The 24,809-nt window shown below is 49.9% G+C and overlaps 1 protein-coding gene across 1 annotated transcript in view; it reads left to right on the plus strand.

Annotated features, from left to right (window-relative positions):
* The window catches only part of LOC138379713 (amyloid beta precursor protein binding family B member 2-like), a 171,755-nt gene that overhangs the window by 84,918 nt on the left and 62,028 nt on the right, over positions 1-24,809 (plus strand). The window lies entirely within an intron of this gene.

Below are 24,809 nucleotides of genomic sequence, written 5' to 3' on the forward strand. Positions count from 1 at the left end.
GAGACTAAGTAGCCTCTCACTCCGTGCCGTATTTCATCGGTGATATCCTGCTTCTGGATTATGTCAGAGCTTTTTTTTTTTTTTTTTTAAGCCTTATTGTTTTATTAGGCTGGCAGGGGAATCATAAATAGAGGAAATGAGCTATTTTGAGTTGATGGAGCAGCTTGGAAAGATTGTCTTACATTCAAGTTGTTGGCTTTCCTGTGGTCCAAGTGTTGAAGTTTGAAAATGGTGATTCCTGGAGCTTGGAAGTTTTCAAACAGAGTTAGAATCCATTACCAAAGCTCTGTTTTCGCCTTCATGCGTCGTTAGTCTCTTCTCTGGGACAACCTATTAAATGACTCGAGCTGGAAAAGTCTGTACTCAAGATAATATGAATCAGCAGGTTCCTTCCAGCCAAACGCTTTGGTTCAAAGTAACGTTTCACTCTAACAAAATATAAACTGGATCTGGAGACTCATAATTATTATCAGGGGTGTTTTTCTCAGACAATTTATATCCAGAAATGCTTTGCTCAACTTTCTAGAAATTACTGGCATTCATCTTTTTACCCAGCTTTGCTCTAACTCAAATTAATTAATTTTGTGACATTATCTTTCTATTGTTTTAATACTTGGAGATTTAGTGTGGTGAAATTGCAACAGAATGAAAAAAACATTATTTTAATTTCAGTGTATCTGGTAAGAAATCTGCCTTTAATAATGACTAGAATGGCCCTGAGTTTTGTCTTACCCCTTATTACAGACTGTGGATTAGTCAATATATTGAACATGAAATTCAGTTTAACCAAAGTGGATTTTGCAAGATAATGAAATCAATACTAACTGTAAAGACGTGCCTTGGCCGTGGCCACCTCGCAGCTGGGCCGGGCGCACCGGCGGCACACGCTTAGGTGGTACAGTCCTTTGTGTGACCTCCTGGAAAGTTCTGCGGTTCTCCGGATAGTGATCCTGCTGAAATGGGCCTTAGCTAACTCAGTTAACTAACTCAGTTAGCTTGCCTCCTGTGGGTTGTTTAAGTATTTTTTTAAATAATTAAGTAGGTAGTTTTAAATTTTTGTAATTTATCAATCACATTTAAAAAGTCATGTTTGTTGAAGATAAGGTTAGGCAACATAGATGAACATAAACATACAATTTAAAATCATCTGTAAATGCACTACCCAGAGGTAAGATATCCTTTTAGATCTAGTTATTTGGAACTATATATATATAAAAAATGGATGTTTGTGTATCTGTTTTTTTGTTGTTAATAAAATGGAAATTGGCCAGGCACAGTGGTTCCCACCTGTAACCCTAGCACTTTGGGAGGCCGAGGTGGGAGGATCACTTGCAAGAGTTGGAGACCAGCCTGAGCAAGAGTGAGACCCCATGTCTACAAAAGTTAGAAAAATTAGCCGAGTATGGTGGGCACACCTGTAGTCCCAGCTACTCAGGAGGCTGAGGCAGGAGGATCACTTGAGCCCAGGAGTTTGAGGCTACAGTGAGCTATGATGATACCACTGCACTTCAGCCAGGGTGACAGAGCGAAACCCTGTCTCATTAAAAAAAGTGAAATTGTTTAACATACTATTTGATAACATGCACTTATTGTTACATTAAATATTAGATATATTGATAAATTTGCATGTCAGCAAATATACTTTTATTATTTTCATGGCTTTTTGGGTGTGGAATACCATAATTTATTTGATTAGTTCCATTTTTGGATATTTAGATTGTTTTTTTCTTTAGCTCTTTCTTTTGGACAAATAGTAACTGATTTCCTAGCATGTGCCAGCAATAGACCAAATTCCAAACCAGTCGTGGTCCCTGCCTTGTGGAGCTGACAGATCAGCAGGGGAGATTGATTGTCAGTTGTGCAAAGTGCTGTGAGGAGAACATTCTGGTAGCTCTGAGAGTGGGGGGCCCAGGAAGGGGATCTTGCCTTGCGTTCCCAGCAGAGCCTTCCTGAGGGGGTGACGTTTGCAGGGAGGTCTGCAGGATGGGGCAGGGCTGGTGTGGGGAGCACCTTCCAGGCAGAGGGGAGCATGAGCCAGGCCCTGGCGTGACCGGGACTGGTGACCTCGGGGTCCTGGAGGGCCACTGGTGTCCCTGCAGCTGGGGACAGTGGTCCACGTGGTGCTGGGTGAGGCCGGGGAGGTGGGCAGGTTAGGGAGCACTTTGTCTTTAGGACAAGACGCTAGGAAGACGTGTGAGGACAACATGAGATTTGTGTTCTGAGAAATAACTAGGACTGTGGTGTGAAGAATCAGCCAGCAAAGTTCCTGACCTTTATTTTGCCATGAACCCCTACGGCTGTCTGACGGAGCTGAGGAAAGCCTTCTTTCTAGCAGTAATGGTTTTAAATTTGCAAAATAAAATACGTAGGATTGCAAAGGGGGCCGATCATATTGAAATATAGTTGTCAGAATACTGAACACACATGTGATATAGTGGTATATCAGTTCTTTATTAACGCATTGAATAATAGGATTTAGTAGGTGTCTTAATAGCTATTGTAACTTCAAAGGAGTGATGAGGGTAAACGAGATATATATATAAAAGAACTATCGTGTGATATGAAAATACCTGATTTCTGGTGTGTGAAGTGGGAAGTTTTGAGAACTGAATCAGTCATAGACATAAGTGCTTAGAACAGGCTCTGGCTCATGATAAGTGCCCAATAAATGTCACTGCTGTTTGTAATTTGTGACTCTGAATCAGGTAATGTCTCCCCTCCGGCCTCCGTACTCATCCTCCCTCGCCCTGCGCAGTGGGTCAGGCTAGTTGGTGTGACAGAGGGCAGCCCTAGTCCCTAGAGAGGACAAACGGCTGCGGAAAGCGGGAGTACGTGGAGGAGCTTGTCACTTCTTGGTCCCAAGAGGGTGTGGTTCGCTACTTCTGTACTTGGTACATTTGAACAAGTGGAAGGACTTTGGCATTTCGGTATTTCATCTCTGGGGAGCGGACTCCCTGGCAGTCTGTGTCCTGGCGGGGCTACAGGTGGACAGCACACCTGGCCGCTCCGTCCTGCTCCAGTCGGTGCTAGTGAAGCTCAAGCCAGAGGGAGGGGAGGCTGGTTTTGTTTTCCTCTCTGTTGAATTGATCTCCTGTTGTTTAGCTGTTAAAAATTGAGATTTATTTTTGTTGCCTCTGTGTTACTTCATGACCAAAGAAATACCTAAATTTGAACACTTGCAGGAAAATATGGGGTGTTTTTTAATGGCTTTTCTCTAATGTGGAAAAAAATTTGTTGTAATAATCAGAAAACTGATCACCGTTGTCTGAGGAGAAACGTGGCTGGAATGCACTTTCAAACACAGGACTATTTAACAGTTCTGGTTATCATACAAGAGACTTTAGATTGAGTGGGGACTGTTACTGTAGGTAGGTGTGTTAGTTTGCTAGAGCTGCCATAGTAGAATACCGTAAACTAGAATGGAAATTTATTAATGGAAACTTAAACAATGGAAATCTATTTTCTCACACTCTGGAGGCTGGAAGTCCATGATCGAGTTGCGCGCAGGATCGGTTTCCTCCGAGGCGTCTCTCCTTGGCCAGCAAACGGCTGTTCTCCGGCTGTGTGTTCTTTCCTCTGTGCGCGTGCGTTCCTGGTGTCTCTTCCGCTTCGTATAAGGACACCAGTCACATTGGATTAGGGCTCCACACTAATGACCTCAGTTACCTCCTTCAAGGTTCTCTCTCCAAACACTGTGACATTCCGTGGTTCTGCCAGTTAGAACTTTGACGTGTGAATTTTGAGGGACACGTGTCCGTCCATGGCAATGGATGTTGGAAGTCGATTAAAACTGAAGGGTATTTGAAGGCAGCTTGTGCAGTGCGGGACGCATGGCCCCAAATCAGAGCCCACCCGCTGCTGTGGGAGGATCTCGGGGCTGGGACGTGCACGTCCCACGGTGGCCTCGTCCACGGGGAGCAGAGACCAGGCCTGCAGCCGAGTGAGCTACTCACAGGCCTCTGTGAAATGGAGATTTTCTTCCTATGTTTTCCCATCCTGATGTCACGACAGTCATTGTATCTTCCCTGCTTAATTATCTGTGTTAACAGGTGCATATTAGTGTGAAAAATGGAGCAACACTGGTCCATTTCCAGCTTCCCGAGCAGTGTCAGCGGGTTCAAGCCCTGGAGTGTGGCCCGAGCTCCCCGACTGACTGGGCGTGGCCCCGTGAACACGCTGCTCGGCCTCACGCTCTTCAGTTATCAGACGATGGCGTTGGGGAAGGCAGATTGCTGGTTTGTGAATTTAGTGTATAGAAGATTCGATGTATTAAGAAGTGGACATTCCCTGGGCCTCGTGCCCTAGAGATTCGGATCCAGTCATAGGGTCTTCGCTGGGCCCAGGTGAACGTGAGGCAGGTGTGTGCCCCCCAACGGGGGAGCCTGACCCGAGATCTCCCAGTCATGGAAAGAGACCGGCAGCGGGAAGAGATCTGAGAAAAAGCCTGAGATGTGGACATTTCTTGCTGCCTATTTAGTCCTCGTACCCAAAGCCGTACAATTTGAGTTCCGTTTCGTGCCCGAGTGTGGCAGTTAAGCTGTGAGCCACACGCTCCGTGTGTCAGGGTGCACAGAACAGAGAAGAGACCCATCAACTTGGGGGCTGTAATTTTTACCGTCTTTGACACTGGCCCAAACTTTCTCCTCCCTGGTGCTACACAGCTTCGAAATGAGTGGTCGCAGCCTCCGTGGCCCTCGCTGGCTGTGCAGTGTCCCCTCGGGGGTCACATGTGGACACCGTACCCTCCTCTCACGCCCACCGTGGGGTGACTGCTGCTCTCTCAGGCCACGGCTGCCGGGAGAGGCCAAAGTGGTTGCGGAAGAAATGACGAGGAGACAGAGTGCTGTCCAGGGAATTATCAACTAGAAAAGACTAACATTTCCAGCCGGTGGTGAAATGGACTGGTCGGTTATGGGACTGGTCAGTTGTGGGACCGTAGAAAATTCTAAGAAGATTTTTGGGGAGAAAACCCTTAAATCTGAGGTTCCTCTGGTGGCTGCGTATCATGCTGTGTTGTGATTCATGCCCAAGCTAAAGGGACACAGTGTCCGTGGGGTGTATTTCATGTCATCTCAAGACTTTAATTTCCTTTCATAACTGGGAAGAAAATGCATGTTTCATTGTGTGTTTCGGTATTTAGAATTAGCTTTTCTGATGATAATTAAAATGTTCTGTAAGGAGGTCAAGTGATTGACCTCAATTATATGTACGTATGTGGGTGGATGGATGGGTGGGTATTTACAAATAGAACTTCTCCTTCGGGGTAATTTTTAGCGGCTTATGTTGCCTGCTCTTCAGTTTTTGTCTGTAGAATCCCCCCATCTGCATTGTGTTTTGATTTTGGTTAACAGTCTGTGAACAGAGAGGTGTAATTTCCCTTTGATCTTCCACCAACCTCCGATGGCTTCCTATTTGCATACTTCGGTGAGAACAGAAGCAGCCTCGAAACAAGAATGTCTTCAATAGAAAACAGACTTAAACTGTTTCGCTCCGACTTCATCTCTGCTCTGTAAAGGCCCAAACTCCGGGACGTGGCGCAGCCACATGCTGATGAAGGAGGTGCCATGTACCCAAGCCGGTGTGTGCGCTTACGATCCACCGTTTCCAAACTGACGTGAGCGGACAGTGTTACCACCTAGCTTTCTTGAGCTAAGAAAAAATTACCTTTTTAATTAAAAAAAAAAAAAGTTTGGTTGTTGGAGACTCTCAGAACTTCCTATTTTTTAGTGAAGAAACACATTGTGGTTGATGGCATTTCAGAAATGTTTTCAGCCAGGCGCGGTAGCTCACACCTGTAGTCCTAGCACTTTGGGAGGCCGAGGCCGGAGGATCGCAGGAGGTCAAGAGCAGCCTGAGCAAGAGAAAGACCCTGTCTCTACTAAAAATAGAAAAAAAAAAAAAAGCCTCTGAAAGTAGTAAAAATTAGCCGGGCATGGTGGCACATGCCTGTAGTCCCAGCTACTCGGGAGGCTGAGGCAGGAGGATCGCTTGAGCCCAGGAGTTTGAGGTTGCTGTGAGCGAGGCTGACACCATGGCACTCTAGCCTGGGCAAGAGAGCGAGACTCTGTCTCAAAAAAAAAAAAAAAAACCCACGAAGTTTTGTATTACAGAATGTTTTTTCCCCTGAAGCCATATCTGAATGAAGCAATTGATAGCTAGAATCATAATAAACATTTACTGCATGATTACTGTGTGCCCAGCTTTGTGCTGGGTTTTTTGTTCCACATCCACCCTGTGAGGGTGTAGGAGCTGTCATCATCGTTAGGATTTAAGCCACCTGTCCGAGGTCACAGCACTAGCAAGCATCGGAGCGAGATTCAAATCCAGGCTGTCAATCGGACTCCTGGGCTCCTGTTTCTGATGAGAACCCAGCCCTGAGAAGAATTCTGTAGGGTAAGCCCAGCAAAGACTATGTCTCTAGTGAGAGGAAGAAATTTTGTGTTGATCTCCTGCCAAAATACTTGATAAAAATGTACATAGCATGCCATGTTAAAAGGCCCAAGTTTAAGGGCTACCTAAATATCATGTTCTTGGAATATTTACTCAAGAATCTTTAACAGCTACCAATGGCTCCCTATTTCAAGGGTATTCATATGTCTTAATGTTAATTTGTTTAAAGAAAAATGTGGGAAAATGTGTTAGAAAATTAACATTCCCAAAACTGTTAAGGGTTTTCTTACAATTGTTAATGCTACCATGGGAAAGCTCTGTTGACTACAAAGTGTGATATTTCTAAGGCTGTGATGGACATTTCAGTGTCTAAGTTATGGCTTGCAAGTAACTATCAAGAAATATCGGGTCCTGAAGCTACTTTGGTGAGCCGCCTCCCCGCTGGCAGGCTGGCGGGTTCGGATTCCGGGAGCTCACAGATTTGGGACACTTTGGGGCGTGTTCCTTGTTGCCATAGTGAGTATCTCTGCCAGTTCCTTTGGCTCAGGGCAGCTTCACACCAGAGTCTGAGCAGCTTCTGTTTGCTGCTCGGAAGCCTCGGCAAACCTGTTCATCGATGATCCAGACCTGGAGTCCTGGCTCCGTGCTCTTGTCTTCAAAAGTTGGTGCTGGGGCTGGAAGGAATGAAGAGGCCTGTTGGCTGCATTCGGACAATGAAGACCTGGGGCCGGGAAAACAGGAGATGCTTAGCAGAGAGCGAGGGGAGAGAGGGGCAATCGGAAAAGGCATCTCAAGGCTAAATGCAGATGGTTCGGATCGAAGCATCGGGCTCCGTCAGGAATAACATTGCTCGGGAGTTGCTAGCGGCAGCTGCAACCAACACTTCGGCAAAGGTAGGTTTTCCTTCTTCAAGAGTGAGAGCGCCGTGCAGATTCTTCTTCTGGCCTTTGAAAGACACGAATCACATTAAAACCTTCAAATTTTCCTTTGCATAGAGGGTGAAACCTTGGCCAGTGGGGCCTTAAACCTTATCCTAGACCACTAACCGCGGGAGAGTGGCTGGCCCGTGGTGAGGACACGCTCTTGCAGTCCAGGGGGCCTCGCTCCCTCAGAGACCTGCCCAGACCACCCTGTCTACACAGCCCGCCCTGTTCACACGGCCTGCCCCGTCTACACAGCCCGCCCTGTTCACACGGCCCACTCCGTCTACACGGCCCACCCGGCCCACCCCATCTACACGCCCTGCCCCGTCTACACAGCCCACCCCATCTACACAGACCAACCTGTTGACACAGCCCTCCCTGTCTACACAGACCAATCTGTTCACACAACCCACTCTGTCTACACAGACCAATCTGTTCACACAGCCCACCCCATCTGTACAGCCCGCCCCATCTACACGGCCCGCCCCGTTCACATAGCCCACCCTGTCTACACAGTGTGCCCCATCTACACAGACCAACCCGTTCACACAGCCCACCACGTCTACACCGCCCACCCGGTTCACACAGGCCAGCCTGTCTACGCAGCCTGCCCCATTCACACAGCCCGCCCCGTCTACACAGACCAACCTGTTCACACAGCCCCCCCATCTACACAGACCAACCTGTTCACACAGCCCGCCCCGTCTACACAGCCCAACCTGTTCACACAGCCCGCCCTATTCTCTACACGGCCCACCCCATCACCAGACGTGATCGGTCACGTTACCTGGTTTGCCTCCGTTGTTCGTTGCTGTGTTGCCAGCTTCTGCACTGGGCGTTTATGGGAGCCCTCGGCACAAGAGTGGACGGAAATGAGTGAACTCTTGAACACACATTTCACATCTGTTTTACTCTGTGGAGTTTTCTGCTTCACAAGCCACTGGTTCTCAGAAGTGTGGCCCCAAACCCAGCGAGGCGGCGTCGCCTGGGACTGTCAGGAACGCAGATTCTTGGGCCCCCCCAGGACTGCTGAGCCGCGAACTCGGGGTGGCCCCTGCCGTCTGCGCCGGGTGTGGGGCCTGGGTCTCGTGTCACCAGCTCTGACAGGACGCCTGGCACGGAGCAGACAGGACACGTCTGTGGAAGGAGTTACTCCGTCTTCCCTCCTCTCCACCCCCTGCCTGGCCACCCAAGCTCTGGGGGCACAGACGTCGAGGACGGGATGGAGTGACACTCTGAGGACCTCGGGGACATCTGTGCTGTGCAGCGCAGACCTTGCTACGTTTGGAATCCCGGCTCGCCCACTGCTCCTTCCTGCGCCCCCGCAACAGGAGAGGAAATGTCCAGCTGCTGCCGGATGCTACTTTGTTTCCATTTGATGCCGGGGTTCCTGCGAGTGAGCCCAGGAGAGAGAGGGTGACCAGCGCTGGGCTCGAGTCCTGACCAGCCCCACCAGGGAGGGCCCTGCAGAGCAGCCAGCGCTTGGGTGGCCGGAGGGCAGGTCCTCACGCCGGGTCCTCGTGCTCACAGAGGGGCAGCTGCTCTCAGCTGAGACCAGGCCTGCAGCCGAGTGAGCAGCTACTCACAGGCCTCTGTGAAATGGAGATTTTCTTCCTATGTTTTCCCATCCTGATGTCACGACAGTCATTGTATCTTCCCTGCTTAATTATCTGTGTTAACAGGTGCATATTAGTGTGAAAAATGGAGCAACACTGGTCCATTTCCAGCTTCCCGAGCAGTGTGACGGGTTCTAAGCCCTGGAGTGTGGCCCGAGCTCCCCGACTGACTGGGCGTGGCCCCATGAACACGCTGCTCGGCCTCACGCTCTTCAGTTATCAGACGATGGCGTTGGGGAAGGCAGATTGCTGGTTTGTGAATTTAGTGTATAGAAGATTCGATGTATTAAGAAGTGCACATTCGGCCGGGCGCGGTGGCTCACGCATGTAATCCTAGCACTTGGGAGGCTGAGGCGGCCGGATCCTTTGAGCTCAGGAGTTCAAGACCAGCCTGAGCGAGAGCGAGACCCCGTCTCTACTAAAAATAGAAAAAAATTATATGGACAACTAAAAATATGTAGAAAAAATAAGCCGGGCATGTGGCGCATGCCTGTAGTCCCAGCCACTCGGGAGGCTGAGGCAGTAGGATCGCTTGAGCCCAGGAGTTTGAGGTTGCTGTGAGCTAGGCTGACGCCACGGCACTCATTCTAGCCCGGGCGACAGAGCGAGACTCTGTTTCAAAAAAAAAAAAAAGAAGTGGACATTCCCTGGGCCTCGTGCCCTAGAGATTCGGATCCAGTCGTAGGGTCTTCGCTGGGCCCAGGTGAACGTGAGGCAGGTGTGTGCCCCGCAACGGGGGAGCCTGACCCGAGATCTCCCAGTCATGGAAAGAGACCGGCAGCGGGAAGAGATCTGAGAAAAAGCCTGAGATGTGGACATTTCTTGCTGCCTATTTAGTCCTCGTACCCAAAGCCGTACAATTTGAGTTCCGTTTCGTGCCCGAGTGTGGCGGTTAAGCCGTGAGCCACACGCTCCGTGTGTCAGGGTGCACAGAACAGAGAAGAGACCCATCAACTTGGGGGCTGTAATTTTTACCGTCTTTGACACTGGCCCAAACTTTCTCCTCCCTGGTGCTACACAGCTTCGAAATGAGTGGTCGCAGCCTCTGTGGCCCTCGCTGGCTGTGCAGTGTCCCCTCGGGGGTAGACGCTGTACCCTCCTCTCACGCCCACCGTGGGGTGGCTGCTGCTCTCTCAGGCCAGGGCTGCGGCAGAATCCAAAGTGGCTGCGGCAGAATCCAAAGTGGCTGCGGCAGAAATGACGAGGAGACAGAGGGTGCTGTCCAACTAGAAAAGACTAACATTTCCAGCCGGTGGTGAAATGGACTGGTCAGTTATGGGACTGGTCAGTTATGGGACCGTAGAAAATTCTCAGAAGACACGGGGGCGACTGTGTGCTTGCTGTCCGTGAGAGCAGAACCTCCCCGTGTGACGGGACCGCGGCGTCTGTGCCGACTGAAGGCCACGGTCTCTCTGGGGCGGGACCCCAGTGCTCAGACGGCGGAGTCCAGGAACCCAGGGCACCGTCTGCCACCCCGGCTGCACCGCAGTGCTCGCTGCAGGTCACTGAGTGGGCCTTGCCCCGGCCCCCCATGGAGCCCCCGAGTCACTTCGAGAACCCCAGACGTTTCCCAGTGTCCGTAGGCGCAGGGACCGTCCCGGCAGACCTGCTCTGCATCCAGCCCACGGCGTGGGGCACTGTGGCTTCGCCGGCGAGACCATTGCTGAAGGAGCATGGATCCACGAGGCTATCGTCCGTCTTGAACAGACAGGCAAAACCCAAATGCAGTCAGTGTGAATGCCTTTGGCTCAAAAAAGGAGGAGCAGGGGAAACGCTAATCAAAAATTCAGTGCTTGGATTCTGAGGCGATGGGCTTTGAAGAAAAAAAACAGGCAGAGAAAATAATTCAATGCTTGGGAAAAATGAGGAAATTAATTCTGTTTATAAACTTTCAAGTCAAGTTCTCATCCATTTTTGACTCTTATTGCTGGGTAATGACTGATTCCCACAGAATCTTCACATCAGTTTTCACAGTCGTGCCAACAAGACATCCAACTTTTAGGTAACGTGGGAGGGAGGAGAGACCGTGGACCGGCTCAGAATGCTGGCCCCGCCCCCTCCCGTCTTCCTGAACCCAGGAGTGGGTTCCTGGCGAGGACGAGGACGCCTCCTTCAGCAGGGAGGAGGCGGGAGAGAGACGGCGACCTCTGACTGAGCAGGTTTAGGGTAAGACCCGTCAGCGTAAGGGCAGGGTATGTTCTGGGAAGTCCCTGACTGACGGCAGGGCTGGTGTGCAGAACTGAACCGCGTGGTGTTCTATGCAAAGAATAGAGGCGCCGGTCACAGCCCAACCTGATTCCATGACTTGAGGGGGTGTTAAAGAAATTATATCGGGTAACCTTGGATTGAAATATGCTCCCCCTACAATCCCAAACTGTCCAATGCATTCTTCTTTATTTAACCGGATTGATTCTCATCCTCCCGCTTCAAGCATAAGCTTGTTCACAGAGATGCAGCTGGAAGTCACGTTGTCATGACAACAGCTACCCGCTGGGGGGGAGGGACTCTTTCGAATGGCCACTGACTGGGGTTTTAATCACTGATTTATATTGATAGCAAAATTAAATAGGGGTGTAAAGTGTGTAATTACATGTTATTCAGGCGCTCTGTTTCCACTTCTATCACTGACATGTTATTTCTGAATGTGTGTTATGACACATAATCTTGTTACTAATACAGCTCCGTCTCATCTGTTCTGTCGGTAAGAATAAGCGCAAGGCATATGGGTTCCCTGCTCAAACTTTCGGTAGCATTCTGTGGCCTGCGTGATAAATTATAAGCTTATGAATATGATGCAGAGCCCTGCACAAAACTGTGTCCACTTCCCATCAGACTTTCCCAGCACCTGCTACCGACCTCCACGTCTGCAGTGCCCAGGGTGCGGGAGCCGAGGGCGGTGGGGGTCTGACACGGGAAACTGTAGTACGAAGCTGAAAATTCCCTGGAATAACTTGTCTCCAGAGAGAGGTGGCAGCAGAGGACGAACAGGTTAATGTGAAACTGGGTGACGAGGAAACGTCTTGTGGAGAAAGTGACCCCGGAGGATGGACAGGTTTTAGTCTCAGGCAGAGACGAAGGGACTGCTGTCTGGAGGAGGAGTGTGAGCAAAGGCACACGGATGCAGAAACGCACGGAACGGTGGGAACCGGTGCGTGTCCAGCTGGATGCTGGATGGGGACAGGCAGAGCGAGCGAGAGGCAAAGCCCTGAGGGCAGGGCCACGCTGAGCGGAGTCTCTGCTTTGCACGGGGAGAGGAACGAGGACTGGTTGAAAGGGTGTCCTCTGAGAGGTCACCAGCCGTGGTACGATTAGAGGGACCAGGGTCGTCATAGTAACAGTCACGAAACTGTTTCGAATCCGCGGAGGCCCCGGAGAGCTGGGCCAGGAGGGCGGCAGGCAGACTGTGCCTATGAGAGCACCGGACTCTTCCGAAGTGAGTTTCTGAAACCGGTGATTTTGTGTGTTGACTGACGTGTGCTCAGGAGCGTGGGTCCCGGGGTGCGACCGGCCCCTGTGACTGTCCCTGGGACCCTGAGTGGCCACCTCCACCCGTGCACCTGCTGTGGTGTGACAGGGACCCTGAACCTCAGTGGGACGTCGGCACGTGCAAAGGGCTTAGAACAGCCGCACCCAACACGTCGAGCACTTCCGTAAACACGAGTGTCAGTGCTGCAGCTGATGCTGACGAAACGTGAAAACACTGCCGAATATTTGGCACTTCGTGTAATTTTTCTTAAATCATCACAAGAATGTCAATCATCTGACCCTGTTCCTCCGCGACGTCAGCCTGCCCTCTAGAATCTCGCTTGCTGTTAATTCGACAGAGTCGTCGCCCGTCCGTCGTGTGCCAGGCCTTGCACCAGTGCGGCACAAGGATGAAACGCCAGGGTCTGGTCGCCAAGGAGGCTCCGCTTTGCGCAGACGGCGGTGGCTCAGTGCCAGACAGAGTGGGCGAAACAGTCCCCTGAGAGGGAGAGCACGAGGGAGGGGTCACTGAGTATGTGATCTCTCAACGGTTAGGACCAAGGTCATTCTGATGTTAAAGGCACCTCCCTGCAGTAGATGCTTAGATCATATGTCTGTGCGTCTGTATTGCAAAATTATCAGGTTTCTCTAGTTTAAATCATGGATTCAGAACAAGTCTCCTTAGAAGTTTTCGTTCAGTTTCAAGGATGGGACTTAAATTTCTGAAGAGCAGCATTAATCCTAGAGCAGTTTTAAAATAAAAACAATAGTAAGTTGTGAGTGCTTCAAAATTCTTGGCAATTCCTCACTTAGAATTTTAATATTTAATCTGGAACCACTTTTATATCCTGCCGGTCAGGGGACCACGTTATGTTTTTCAGGACCTTGCAGTTTCAGACTCTAAAGACGTTGTTATAAAAGGAATCTTTCTTGAACGCTTGGCTCCCCAGAAGACTCTAAAATAGCACCGTCCATTGGAAACACAGCGTGAGCCACATACGTGTTGAATGTTCCAGTAGCCACATTACAATACGTAAAAAGAAATAGGTGAAATTAGTTTTAATCATGCATTTTACTTAACCCAGCATATCTAAAACAGTATCAATTTGACGTATGATGCACAGAAAATCACTAAGATATTTTATGTTCTTACTGTACTAAGTTTTCCCAATCCAGTGCGTGTTCTGCACGGGCCTCACTTCACGTGCTCAGCAGCCCATGTGGCTGGTGACGCCGTATGGACACCGCATGGCTGTAGAACTTGGGGGGCTTTTCAGAGCCCGGGGTCCCCCTTCAGCAGCTGTCTGAACAATGTCTGTGTGTTTGGTGTTTTTCATTAGTATTTTTATGGGAAATACCTGAATGTAACAAGGTGAGTTTGTTTTGGACCTTAGTTGCAGGCAGTTAATCACCTGCCGTCATTCGTGATGTGTTTTCATCACTGGTCCACACACGACATGGCTCTTGCTCCGTGGGCTTCCTTCCTTACTCACCTTAGCCCCCATCTCTGCTCCTTTCTTTCCACCACAGTCAACCGTTCTAACGTGTTTAACGTGTAACTTCATGTTCAAAAGTGCTTGCGGTGTGCGTTGTGTTGTGGGTGCTTCATTTAAAGAGAGTGTCTTCCCCGTGTCCTGTGTGTCAGATCTGTGCATATGTACAGATGTACATCTAGTGCCTCGTTTCTGACTGCGCCCTCGTGCTGCGTGCTGAGAATCCAGCACGTTCTACCTCCCCCCTCGTGAAGAGAGGGACTCGCGGATTGGCCCCCTCCCCGGGCCCGCAGTCAGTCTTGCGGGGAGCAGCTGGCCTGCCCCTCCGGTGCAAATGCGAGAGAAGATAGGTCACGTCTGTCCTTGACGTTGCCAGGCCATAGGTATATATTGTCTTCTTTGGGAGGAAAAAAAGGATTTATTTATCTTATTTTAATCAATGAATTACGTGAATATAATTTTATATAGTTTTGCTCAGTGAAAAATGTAGCATTGCAATTGTTGGTTGAATCAGCCCCTTTTGACCGGTAGGTGACTCACACCGTGGCTTGTTTTTTAGGGGTAGCTTGACCAGCTTGATTCTCGTACGTGTGTTCCTTACGCAGACCGGGGGGCCGTAAAAGAAGATGGAGCTTCCCCAGGGGGACCCGTTGAAATCAGGGCCACGGGCAAGTCTGGGTAGCGTTTGGTCACAGCAAGAAAATGTGCAGTTCGTGCTCTATCAGCACAGCAGAATATGTTTTTTAGGTGAATTAGTCATTGAATCAGAACGTGAAGACACACAGAAAAGGTATCACCCTTAAAGAAAAAAGCCCATGGAAAATTTACACTCAATGCACTTTCGCTTTTAAAAGTAAATGACTCTGTTCCTTTCTTCAAAGGGAATTTTCAAAAGTCTGTGTTTTCCGTCACCCAGTTCCTTTCCGCGCCTGGCTCCTTGGCAGGTCCGTCCCCCTGTGGTGGTTCCTAGAGGGCGGGGTGGGTGCTCCCAGCTCCGTCCCCAGAGCACAGCATGGCACAAGGACACACGGTCGTCTCTCTGAGGGGGAGAAACAAACGGCCGTCCAGAGAGAAGTCCTCACAGTCCTACGCTCGGCCCCACCAACATCTTCCTGTTTTGTCTGCAACCAGGAAGACTTTGATACGGCATCCGATTCATTCGCTTCCAAAGAATGTTCCTCTGTAACCCCCTTCTGAGATCTAAGGACCATTTGTCTGTGATGAGCCGAATCTTCTCTCAAAGACATTTAATTTACAGTAATTTTTTTCATAGAGAAAGGAACGGAGAAGAGGGGACAGGGAAGGTGCTTGGAACACGCCAGAATTCAAGAGCAGACAGACCAACATTTGCAAATGGACACTAACTGCCCGTAGATCTAGAAATAAGGAAATGGCGTTAACTCGGAACAAAAACTTGGATAAATCAGTTTTCACACGTGAGAGTTGTAGACTACGAGATGAGGAAGGGGTGAAAAACCCTATTTCTGTGGTGTAATAAATTTGGAATCCTTCCCAGAGACCCTGCAGGTAAGGAACATCTAACGGTTCAAGAGCGTCTTTCTCATAGGAAAATAGTATATTGGCTGGAATCTGAGGCATAGTGGGTTAACTAGCATATTTGTGGGTGAATAAAAAAGAACAAATAGTGATTCTGGTTCCTTTTTGGATGTCAGAGCAAAGACAGACTCAGATTCAGCAGGCGGCTTTGCGGTGGGTGTCCTCCTACCCCCAGCCCCACTTCCCGTTTTTCTTTCTTCCTTTCCGTCTTTGTCCTCGTCTGTCCCATAGGTCTCATTCGTGTAGGTGTCATGTAGGCAGCCTCGGCAGTTTCTGAGACTGAGATACGAGAAAGGGGTCCACCCCAGCTGCATCCTCTTACATTCAGAAAACTGCCCGCCTACGACACGTGAGACACGGTGGGTTGTACCGTGGTTGATTACAATAAAAGCACGAGCAGATCTGGTCTTTGCTTTAGGGAGCTGAGATCTGTTTAATTTGCAATTAGTAGCATCTATCTGAGACCTTTTCTGAACTTTTTGCTATGGAAAACTCACAACTTAAACACCAAATAGTTCCAGACCCTAATTTTTACAGAAAGGAAGTCCTTCTAAATTTTGAGCACTAATTTATTGCTTGAGAGTTTTGAGAATAATTATTCCATTTATTTGTCCTTTCCCGGAATTTTGGCTCGATTGCCTAATACTGTCTTGCACTAGATTCTATTCTGAGAAGCGTAAGGAAGTGACGCTTTCTACACGGCATCCCAGGCAGATGGATCCTACAAATATCCCTGCCTCTTTTCTGCCCGTAGCCCCTGCATCTTTGAAAAACTCAGAGCTGTGCCTGTCACTTTTTCATTGCTGAGAAGGAAAGACCAGGCCGTTCCACAGGTATATGGCGGCTGATTGGTTTTACCATTCTCTTTTCCCTGCAGAATCTGTGCTTTTCTCTCTTGAGCTAGAATTGGAGAAGAGGCGGGTAGAAGATGGTGTAGATCAAAAAATTAATCACAGAAATGGTTGGATGTTGCTTGTGGTCGCTTGAATCTTGCAGGTACTTCTTGAGGTCTGTGAAATTTAGGCCCACCAGTGTCTGCATTTGGTGTTTTTGATGATGTTTGGAAATGAGATTAGGATGCTTGGATTGTTGAGTAGTGGAAATGAATGAGTCACAACTGATGAAGTTATGTTCCAACTGTACCATGTTTTAGAGCGTTGGACATGTGGGGAATTAGGAGATTGCGTTTCTGAACCCAACTCTGTGACATGGATGCTTCTAGGACTGTGTTTGAATGAGATAGCAAAGCTAATCCATTAGAAGCTGTTTCTTTCCTAGGTACGAGCTCTGGAATTTAGTTTCCTGTTATTAGATGAAAGAGTTGGGATCAATTTCAATCATTAGGAATACAAGACTCTAAAATAACGGTGACTTACTACCATAGAAACGTGTTCCCCTTTCACATAGAAGCCTGGCACGAGACTTTAAGGACCGAATTTCTTCTGCCTTCCGCAGCAGCACCCCCGGGCACAGCCCGTGTTCTCGTGGTCCGAGGTGGCATCCCTGTTCCAGGCAGAAGGAAAGGTGCCTGCCGGCTCTTTTTAAAAAACGGCTCTGGAAACGGCCGTATAACCCTAGAGCTTAACCCCTTAATCGTTAGAACTTAGGTGTGTGGCCGTACCTGTCCACAAGGAAGGCTGGGACGTGCAGTCTTCATTCTGGTGGCCGCGTGTCCAGGTAAGACTTTGCATCACTGTGGACGGAGAGACTGGATGTCATGAACGCTCTGTGGTGTCCGCTGCCGGCGCCTCGTTTATGAGACCCCAGACCCCAGGCTTCTCGCGGACACAGGGAGAAAGCACAGAATGGTTTGCCCAGTTAATAACACAGCTAATAACTTCGTTACTTTAAAACATTTTTTATACTTGATTACCTGTTGTGCAATGTGACCAGAATTTAGAACTAGCTTTGCAAAATAAAGCCACACGGATGCAGCGTGAAACCGGAATTACCAGTGCTGCTCCCACTGCGGACTTCTTAGATCTGGTGCTGAGGGAGAAGATTCTTCTGTTACTAGATAACTGAAACTTTGTACGTTTGTTGGTCAAGGAATTAAATGTCTTCTCAACTCCATTGCTTTATTCTCTCTTGTGGTTTTATTGGCTGAAATACTTGTATACCTTTTGTATAGGCTGCTTCCAATGTTTTCCGTGTAGGTGGAGAATGAACATCTCAGAGGAGTAATAAGAAAAGAGCTTTCACTCTGATCCCTTTAAATGTGTTTTTAAAACTTAATCTCAGAAAAACATTTTTCTCTATTTCTCCTCCTCATCCATCGTCTAAAATCCTATTTTACATCAAATATTAAAGCTCGTCCATTAACCACTCTGGCAGGCTGAACCATTTACTTTGGTTCTGCTGATTTTTTTTTTTAAGGCACTTAACCTTTAACATACACGTAGCAGAGGGAACGGTTCCCAAACAGAAGTGCCCCGAGGTTTTCCCACAAACGATACAGCTTCCTGACCTTGATCGAGGTATTTAACATTGCTGAAACCTGTCTCTTTGCCTGGAAAATGAGAGTGACGTCTCTTCTACCTCCGTGGCCAGACTGTGTGGGAGCAGGTGTGACTGAGTTAGTGATGGCACCTTGAAAGTCCCGTGGTGTCTGGAGGTGCTTGTGTCAGAAACGACACACAGCATGTGCATTGTAATGCATGCGGGTGTGGCGCTGTTATGTAATGTTCTTACAGGTAGATTTTGATCTTAGCAAACGTGCGCCCACTTCAGCTTGCGTTTGTGATATTCTGATAAAAGGCCAAGTTGTCATTGAACACCGTGACGATTGCTCAGATTCTCTGCAATCGTCCTTCGTCCAGATGTTTGCTGTGGGTGGGAAGAGCCAGGTCTTGGTGAGCCGGCGTGCAGGGTCATAGCGACCTTGGCGTTGGCCACGGCAACCTCAAAAACAGCTTCCGTCTGTGGTCGTCGCTGTTGTGCCCCAGCCTGAGGGCCGCAGACCTCAGAGAAAAGCTTGCTGAAGATCCCGCCAAAATGGTGGAAAGGAAATTGGCTCCGTTTAATGCACCTTCCAACCTGCCTGCCTGGGAAGAGTGTGGGCCCAGCAGTAACTGTCAGCGCGGTCGTATGGAAGCCGACGGAAGGTTCGTGCCCGTGGTTGTGTTTTGTCTTCTCTCCCGCTGCTCCCTGTGAAATAGTAACAAAACGAAGCTGTGAGGTTGGGCTGAGCGGGGACTTGGCCGTGGGACACGTTCTCTGGATGCTGTGGTGCAGTCACCCTTTGCTTAATTTCCCTGTGACCATAGGCCTTCCTGGAAGGCCGCGGGTAGGACTAGACACGGGAAACCTAAACTGGAAAGCAGAGAATTTAGTGCCTGAGTGTTTGGTCTTCCTGCCAAACCTAGATAATCCTGCCTGGTACGGAACAGGACGTGTTCGCTGGGGACTGGTGCACAGGCGGAGAACTGGAGGGAAAAGTGATGAGTCTGCCCGGCAAGTGGATCGGAATGTGGTGTGGCCTTTCGTGTTTAAAGTTATCCCAGAGTTGCTGATTTCAAGACCATTCTTCATTCACCATGATGGTGAGACTTGTGGATTTCGGAAGTTTGTTGGTTTCAACACAGCTTTTTCTCAGGGAAACAAAATCAAGGTTACCGAAATGGTCAGTAGTTTTCTTAAAGTAAAATAGGAATCTCCACTCAAATATTTTGAAGTTTTTGTTTTTAAGACTTTTGGGGAGAAAACCCTTAAATCTGAGGTTCCTCTGGTGGCTGCGTATCATGCTGTGTTGTGATTCATGCCCAAGCTAAAGGGACACAGTGTCCGTGGGGTGTATTTCATGTCATCTCAAGACTTTAATTTCCTTTCATAACTGGGAAGAAAATGCATGTTTCATTGTGTGTTTCGGTATTTAGAATTAGCTTTTCTGATGATAATTAAAATGTTCTGTAAGGAGGTCAAGTGATTGACCTCAATTATATGTACGTATGTGGGTGGATGGATGGGTGGGTATTTACAAATAGAACTTCTCCTTCGGGGTAATTTTTAGCGGCTTATGTTGCATGCCTGCCCTTCAGTTTTTGTCTGTAGAATCCCCCCATCTGCATTGTGTTTTGATTTTGGTTAACAGTCTGTGAACAGAGAGGTGTAATTTCCCTTTGATCTTCCACCAACCTCCGATGGCTTCCTATTTGCATACTTCGGTGAGAACAGAAGCAGCCTCAAAACAAGAATGTCTTCAATAGAAAACAGACTTAAACTGTTTCGCTCCGACTTCATCTCTGCTCTGTAAAGGCCCAAACTCCGGGACGTGGCGCAGCCACATGCTGATGAAGGAGGTGCCATGTACCCAAGCCGGTGTGTGCGCTTACGATCCACCGTTTCCAAACTGACGTGAGCGGACAGTGTTACCACCTAGCTTTCTTGATCTAAGAAAAAATTACCTTTTTAATTAAAAAAAAAAAAAGTTTGGTTGTTGGAGACTCTCAGAACTTCCTATTTTTTAGTGAAGAAACACATTGTGGTTGATGGCATTTCAGAAATGTTTTCAGCCAGGCGCGGTAGCTCACACCTGTAGTCCTAGCACTTTGGGAGGCCGAGGCCGGAGGATCGCAGGAGGTCGAGAGCAGCCTGAGCAAGAGAAAGACCCCGTCTCTACTAAAAATAGAAAAAAAAAAAAAAGTCTCTGAAAGTAGTAAAAATTAGCCAGGCATGATGGCGCATGCCTGTAGTCCCAGCTACTCGGGAGGCTGAGGCAGGAGGATCACTTGAGCCCAGGAGTTTGAGGTTGCTGTGAGCGAGGCTGACACCATGGCACTCACTCTAGCCTGGGCAATAGAGCGAGACTCTGTCTCAAAAAAAAAAAAAAAAAACCCACAAAGTTTTGTATTACAGAATGTTTTTTTCCCTGAAGCCATATCTGAATGAAGCAATTGATAGCTAGAATCATAATAAACATTTACTGCATGATTACTGTGTGCCCAGCTTTGTGCTGGGTTCTTTGTTCCACATCCACGCTGTGAGGGTAGGAGCTGTCATCATCGTTAGGATTTAAGCTACCTGTCCGAGGTCACAGCACTAGCAAGCATCGGAGCGAGATTCAAATCCAGGCTGTCGATCGGACTCCCTGGCTCCTGTTTCTGATGGGAACACAGCCCTGAGAAGAATTCTGTAGGGTAAGCCCAGCAAAGACTATGTCTCTAGTGACAGGAAGAAATTTTGTGTTGATCTCCTGCCAAAATACTTGATAAAAATGTACATAGCATGCCATGTTAAAAGGCCCAAGTTTAAGGGCTACCTAAATATCATGTTCTTGGAATATTTACTCAAGAATCTTTAACAGCTACCAATGGCTCCCTATTTCAAGGGTATTCATATGTCTTAATGTTAATTTGTTTAAAGAAAAATGTGGGAAAATGTGTTAGAAAATTAACATTCCCAAAACTGTTAAGGGTTTTCTTACAATTGTTAATGCTACCATGGGAAAGCTCTGTTGACTACAAAGTGTGATATTTCAAAGGCTGTGATGGACATTTCAGTGTCTAAGTTATGGCTTGCAAATAACTATCAAGAAATACCGGGTCCTGAAGCTACTTTGGTGAGCCTCCTCCCCGCTGGCAGGCTGGCGGGTTCGGATTCCGGGAGCTCACAGATTTGGGACACTTTGGGGCGTGTTCCTTGTTGCCATAGTGAGTATCTCTGCCAGTTCCTTTGGCTCAGGACAGCTTCACACCAGAGTCTGAGCAGCTTCTGTTTGCTGCTCGGAAGCCTCGGCAAACCTGTTCATCGATGATCCAGACCTGGAGTCCTGGCTCCGTGCTCTTGTCTTCAAAAGTTGGTGCTGGGGCTGGAAGGAATGAAGAGGCCTGTTGGCTGCATTCGGACAATGAAGACCTGGGGCCGGGAAAACAAGAGAGACTTAGCAGAGAGCGAGGGGAGAGAGGGGCAATCGGAAAAGGCATCTCAAGGCTAAATGCAGATGGTTCGGATCGAAGCATCGGGCTCCGTCAGGAATAACATTGCTCGGGAGTTGCTAGCGGCAGCTGCAACCAAGACTTCGGCAAAGGTAGGTTTTCCTTCTTCAAGAGTGAGAGCGCCGTGCAGATTCTTCTTCTGGCCTTTGAAAGACACGAATCACATTAAAACCTTCAAATTTTCCTTTGCATAGAGGGTGAAACCTTGGCCAGTGGGGCCTTAAACCTTATCCTAGACCACTAACCGCGGGAGAGTGGCTGGCCCGGGGTAAGGACACGCTCTTGCAGTCCAGGGGGCCTCGCTCCCTCAGAGACCTGCCCAGACCACTCCATCTACACAGCCCGCCCTGTTGACACAGCCCACTCCGTCTACACAGCCCGCCCCGTGCACACAGCCCACCCCGTCTACACAGACCAACCCGTTCACACAGCCCCCCATCTACACAGACCAACCCGTTCACACAGCCCCCCCATCTACACAGACCAACCTGTTCACACAGCCCCCCATCTACACAGACCAACCTGTTCACACAGCCCCCCCATCTACACAGACCAACCCGTTCACACAGCCCCCCCATCTACACAGACCAACCCGTTCACACAGCCCCCCATCTACACAGACCAACCTGTTCACACAGCCCCCCCATCTACACAGACCAACCCGTTCACACAGCCCCCCCATCTACACAGACCAACCTGTTCACACAGCCCCCCCATCTACACAGACCAACCTGTTCACACAGCCCCCCATCTACACAGACCAACCTGTTCACACAGCCCCCCCATCTACACAGACCAACCTGTTCACACAGCCCCCCATCTACACAGACCAACCTGTTCACACAGCCCCCCCATCTACACAGACCAACCCGTTCACACAGCCCCCCATCTACACAGACCAACCTGTTCACACAGCCCCCCCATCTACACAGACCAACCCGTTCACACAGCCCCCCCATCTACACAGACCAACCCCGTTCACACAGCCCCCCCATCTACACAGACCAACCTGTTCACACAGCCCCCCATCTACACAGACCAACCCGTTCACACAGCCCCCCCCATCTACACAGACCAACCTGTTCACACAGCCCCCCCATCTACACAGACCAACCTGTTCACACAGCCCCCCCCATCTACACAGACCAACCTGTTCACACAGCCCCCCCCATCTACACAGACCAACCCGTTCACACAGCCCCCCCATCTACACAGACCAACCCGTTCACACAGCCCCCCCATCTACACAGACCAACCTGTTCACACAGCCCCCCCCATCTACACAGACCAACCCGTTCACACAGCCCCCCCATCTACACAGACCAACCTGTTCACACAGCCCCCCCATCTACACAGACCAACCTGTTCACACAGCCCCCCCCATCTACACAGACCAACCTGTTCACACAGCCCCCCCCATCTACACAGACCAACCCGTTCACACAGCCCCCCCATCTACACAGACCAACCTGTTCACACAGCCCCCCCATCTACACAGACCAACCTGTTCACACAGCCCCCCCCATCTACACAGACCAACCCGTTCACACAGCCCCCCCATCTACACAGACCAACCTGTTCACACAGCCCCCCCATCTACACAGACCAACCTGTTCACACAGCCCCCCCATCTACACAGACCAACCCGTTCACACAGCCCCCCCATCTACACAGACCAACCCGTTCACACAGCCCACCCCGTCTACACAGACCAACCTGTTCACACAGCCCACCCCGTCTACACAGCCCAACCTGTTCACACAGCCCGCCCTATTCTCTACATGGCCCACCCCATCACCAGACGTGATCGGTCACGTTACCTGGTTTGCCTCCGTTGTTCGTTGCTGTGTTGCCAGCTTCTGCACTGGGCGTTTATGGGAGCCCTCGGCACAAGAGTGGACGGAAATGAGTGAACTCTTGAACACACATTTCACATCTGTTTTACTCTGTGGAGTTTTCTGCTTCACAAGCCACTGGTTCTCAGAAGTGTGGCCCCAAACCCAGCGAGGCGGCGTCGCCTGGGACTGTCAGGAACGCAGATTCTTGGGCCCCCCCAGGACTGCTGAGCCGCGAACTCGGGGTGGCCCCTGCCGTCTGCGCCGGGTGTGGGGCCTGGGTCTCGTGTCACCAGCTCTGACAGGACGCCTGGCACGGAGCAGACAGGACACGTCTGTGGAAGGAGTTACTCCGTCTTCCCTCCTCTCCACCCCCTGCCTGGCCACCCAAGCTCTGGGGGCACAGACGTCGAGGACGGGATGGAGTGACACTCTGAGGACCTCGGGGATATCTGTGCTGTGCAGCGCAGACCTTGCTACGTTTGGAATCCCGGCCCGCCCACTGCTCCTTCCTGCGCCCCCCGCAACAGGAGAGGAAATGTCCAGCTGCTGCCGGATGCTACTTTGTTTCCATTTGATGCCGGGGTTCCTGCGAGTGAGCCCAGGAGAGAGAGGGTGACCAGTGCTGGGCTCGAGTCCTGACCAGCCCCACCAGGGAGGGCCCTGCAGAGCAGCCAGCGCTTGGGTGGCCGGAGGGCAGGTCCTCACGCCGGGTCCTCGTGCTCACAGAGGGGCAGCTGCTCTCAGCCGAGTGCTGCTCCCGACAGGCTCGAGGTACAAGGAGACTCTGGCCTCTCAGCCCTGCTGGTTTTACCCTCCGACCTCCAGGCCCTGCTTCCTGCTCCCCCAGAGAGGAACAAGCAGCGAAGGGCTGCAGAGCCCTTTGTGGGGACACGGGTGGCCTCCGGCTGCCAGAGTGGACGTCCCGTCAGCAGGTGGCAGGGCCGTCAGCAGGGAGACACTGGGAAGACATCAGCCTTTCTCTCCGGGGCTGCAGCAGCCTCAGCGATGCCTGTGTGACGCAGAGACGTCTGCACACAGTGGGGCCACGCGTGTTCGCATGTGAATCGTGTAAGGCGCTCCGGCCTCTTCCGTGTGGCCACGCAGGAAAGGGCCTAAGCTCTAGAACAAACGGACCCCTGGGCTTAGAGCTCAACGTCTTTAAGTTTTTCTGCCCACGAACGTCGAGGCATGTGCCTGCGAATTTCTCCTCCTCCTCCCCCTGCTCTGCTCTCCAGCACTTTCTCCTCCTCATATTCGACTCAGAGGAAGCCAAGAAGGAGGTTTTAGAAAGCCCATAGTTCTTCAGTAAACTGGTAACACATATAGAGATTAGGTGTGTCTGAAAGTGTCCAGTACATGTGTTTTATTTGGTCCTCACAGTGTTTAAACGTTATTGTTAAAATCTGAAGTTTGCCTTTGGACTGTGCAAATACTTGCCCGTTTTCCACGGTCCCCACTGTCTGCCATCACCCGCTCTGCCCCCCATGTCCCGTCGCTGGGCTGTTTCCAGGGTCGGTCCTGCCCTTGCTGGGGTCCAGGGCTTCTCCCGTCTGCCCTCCTCGGGGGTTCCCTGTGCGGCTGGAACTGGGGTCAC

This window comes from Eulemur rufifrons, unplaced genomic scaffold, assembly GCF_041146395.1.
Source record: "Eulemur rufifrons isolate Redbay unplaced genomic scaffold, OSU_ERuf_1 scaffold_125, whole genome shotgun sequence".
NCBI classification, from domain to species: Eukaryota; Metazoa; Chordata; class Mammalia; order Primates; family Lemuridae; genus Eulemur; species Eulemur rufifrons.